A 4,034-nucleotide genomic window follows, 5' to 3' on the forward strand; every position below is an offset into this window, starting at 1 on the left:
AGCCATGAGTTCGAAGGAATTGTCCGTAGAGCTCCAAGACAGGATTGTGTCGAGGTACAGGTCTGGGGAAGGGTACCAAAACATTTTATGCAGCATTGAAGGTCCACAAGAACACAGTGCCCTCCATCATTCTTAAATGGAAGAAGTTTGGAACCACCAAGACTCTTCCTAGAGCCGCCCGGACAGGGAGGTGACCAAGAACCCGAGGAGTGGCTTTTACTGAGGAGTGGCTTCCTCTGTGAACCTTTCAGAAGTACAACCATCTCTGCAGCCCTCCACAAATCAGGCCTTTATGATAGAGTAGCCAGACGGAAGCCACTCCTCAGTAAAAGACACATGACAGCCCGCTTGGAGTTTGACAAATGTCTCTCAGACCATGAGAAACAAGATTCTCTGGTCTGATGAAACCAAAATGAAACTCTTTGGTCTAAATACCAAGTGTCACGTCTGGAGGAGACCTGGCACCATCCCTACGGTGAAGTATGGTGGTTTTTCAGCGGCAGGGACTGTGAGACGAGTCAGGATCAAGGGAAAGATGAACAGGGCAAAGTATAGAGAGATCCTTGATGAAAACCTGCTCCAGAGTGCTCAGGACATCAGACTAGGGTGAAGGTTCACCTTCCAACAGGACAACAACCCTAAGCACACAGCCAAGACAATGAAGGAGTTGCTTTAGAGACTGAATGTCCTTGAGTGTCCCAGCCAGAGCCCAGACTTGAACCTGATCAAACATCTCTGAAGAGACCTGAAAATAGCTGTGCAGCAATGCTCCACATCCAACCTGACAGAGCTTGAGAGGATCTGCAGAGAACAATGGGAGAAACTCCCCAAATACAGGTGTGCCAAGCTTGTAGCATCATACCCAAGAAGACTCAGGGCTCTAATTGCTGCCAAAAGGTGCTTCAACAAACTATTGAGTAATTTTTTTTTTAAATCTAAAAACCTGTTTTTGCTTTGTCATTATGGGGTATTGTGTGGAGATTGATGAGGTCATTTTTATTTTTTAATCAATTTTAGAGTAAGACTGTAACGTAAAAAAATTCAGAAAAAGTGAAGGGGTCTGAATACTTTCCAAATGCACTGTATCACTAACACAGGTGAAGTAACAGTCTAGTATGGGGAAACCTGTTCTCAAGCAAAATAACTTGTACACGTTGTACAAAATAAAAGCTACTGGCATCTCCCACAAACAATAATTATCCTTAGCTTGTCCTCCCCTTATCCTCCCCTTATCCTCAGCTTGTCCTCCCCTTATCCTCCCCTTATCCTCCCCTTATCATCTGATTATCCTCCCCTTACCCTCCGCTAGCACAGCAGACGTCATTGAGTATATAACGGGAGTAAAACGGGAGTAAAACACCCTGTCTCTCATGTGGCCTGTGTCTTACTGCGATGGGATCCCCTGAGGCCAAGAGTTCAGTTTGGGAGGAAGCTTATGTATGTATGAGGGAGAGATAGAGGGGGAGAGAGGGGCGGAAAGAGAGTGGGAGGCAGGGAGAGAGAGAAAGAGAGAAAGAAAGAGAGAAAGAGAACAGGAGAAAGAGAAAGATAGGAAGAGAGAGAGTAGGAGAGAGAGAGAGAGAGAGAACAGGAGAGAGAAAGAGAGAGAGAGAGAGAGAAAGAGAACAGGAGAGAGAAAGAGAAGGAGAGCAGGAGAGAGAGAGAGAGAGAAAGAACAGGAAAGAGAACGAGAGAGAAAGAGAACAGGAGAGAGAAAGAGAAGGAGAGCAGGAGAGAGAGAGAAAGAACAGGAAAGAGAACGAGAGAGAAAGAGAACAGGAGAGAGAAAGATAGGAAGAGAGAGAGTAGGAGAGAGAGGGAGAGAGAGAGAGAGAGAGAGAGAGAGAGAGAGAGAGAGAAAGATAGGAAGAGAGAGTAGGAGAGAGAGAGAGAGAGAGAGAGAGAGAGAGAGAGAGAGAGAGAGAGAGAGAGAGAGAGAAAGAAAGAGGAAGAGAGAGAGGAGATAGGAAGATAGAGAGATAGGAGAGAGAGAGAGAGAGAGAGAGAGAGAGAGAGAGAGAGAGAGAGGGAGAGCGAGAGAGAGAGAGAGAGAGAGAGAGAGAGAGAGAGAGAGGAGAGAGAGAGAACAGGAGAGAACAGGAGAGAACAGGAGAGAGAGAGATATGCTAGAAAGCCCTCTCACCAAGAATAACTATAAGAAATGTGTTCATAGGAATGGATTGTTGAAGAATTCCTCTCTGCCCTATTGTTATCTAAAATAAAACCCTATCACTGTATTATGTTTAGGTGATAAAGAATTGAGCACATCTAGTACCAAATGTCCATGCAGGTTCACAATGTGTATTAGCATAAAAATCCCATTCTTAGTCATACATCTGTATTGCACAAAAAGCTCTCACAGTCACAGCAGAATTAGAAAGTTATACCACATTTCTACAAACATCAAATTTCTAAGTGTTTTTGGGACCCTGGGTGGACATATCTTGCTCAGGGTTGTTCCGTTTCACCAAATGTCAAATTTAGAAGGGTAAGGTTTTGGATGGGGTTAAAATGTTATGTTTAGGCACTCATTCTGAAAGGTTAAGGTTTTGGATAGGGTTAAAATGTTATGTTTAGGCACTCATTCTGAAAGGTTAAGGTTTGGGATGGGGTTAAAATGTTATGTTTAGGCACTCATTCTGAAAGGTTAAGGTTTTGGATGGGGTTAAAATGTTATGTTTAGGCACTCATTCTGAAAGGTTAAGGTTTGGGATGGGGTTAAAATGTTATGTTTAGGCACTCATTCTGAAAGGTTAAGGTTTGGGATAGAGTTAAAATGTTATGTTTAGGCACTCATTCTGAAAGGTTAAGGTTTTGGATGGGGTTAAAATGTTATGTTTAGGCACTCATTCTGAAAGGTCAAGGTTTTGGATGGGGTTAAAATGTTATGTTTAGGCACTCATTCTGAAAGGGTAAGGTTTGGGATGGGGTTAAAATGTTATGTTTAGGCACTCATTCTGAAAGGTCAAGGTTTGGGATAGGGTTAAAATGTTATGTTTAGGCACTCATTCTGAAAGGTCAAGGTTTTGGATGGGGTTAAAATGTTATGTTTAGGCACTCATTCTGAAAGGGTAAGGTTTGGGATGGGGTTAAAATGTTATGTTTAGGCACTCATTCTGAAAGGGTAAGGTTTTGGATGGGGTTAAAATGTTATGTTTAGGCACTCATTCTGAAAGGTTAAGGTTTGGGATGGGGTTAAAATGTTATGTTTAGGCACTCATTCTGAAAGGTTAAGGTTTGGGATAGAGTTAAAATGTTATGTTTAGGCACTCATTCTGAAAGGGTAAGGTTTTGGATGGGGTTAAAATGTTATGTTTAGGCACTCATTCTGAAAGGTTAAGGTTTGGGATGGGGTTAAAATGTTATGTTTAGGCACTCATTCTGAAAGGTTAAGGTTTGGGATGGGGTTAAAATGTTATGTTTAGGCACTCATTCTGAAAGGTCAAGGTTTTGGATGGGGTTCAAATGTTATGTTTAGGCACTCATTCTGAAAGGTTAAGGTTTTGGATAGGGTTAAAATGTTATGTTTAGGCACTCATTCTGAAAGGTTAAGGTTTTGGATGGGGTTAAAATGTTATGTTTAGGCACTCATTCTGAAAGGGTAAGGTTTGGGATGGGGTTAAAATGTTATGTTTAGGCACTCATTCTGAAAGGGTAAGGTTTGGGATGGGGTTAAAATGTTATGTTTAGGCACTCATTCTGAAAGGTCAAGGTTTTGGATGGGGTTAAAATGTTATGTTTAGGCACTCATTCTGAAAGGGTAAGGTTTGGGATGGGGTTAAAATGTTATGTTTAGGCACTCATTCTGAAAGGGTAAGGTTTTGGATAGGGTTAAAATGTTATGTTTAGGCACTCATTCTGAAAGGTTAAGGTTTTGGATGGGGTTAAAATGTTATGTTTAGGCACTCATTCTGAAAGGGTAAGGTTTGGGATGGGGTTAAAATGTTATGTTTAGGCACTCATTCTGAAAGGTTAAGGTTTTGGATGGGGTTAAAATGTTATGTTTAGGCACTCATTCTGAAAGGGTAAGGTTT

Source organism: Oncorhynchus keta, chromosome 17 (genome assembly GCF_023373465.1).
Source record: "Oncorhynchus keta strain PuntledgeMale-10-30-2019 chromosome 17, Oket_V2, whole genome shotgun sequence".
NCBI lineage: Eukaryota > Metazoa > Chordata > Actinopteri > Salmoniformes > Salmonidae > Oncorhynchus > Oncorhynchus keta.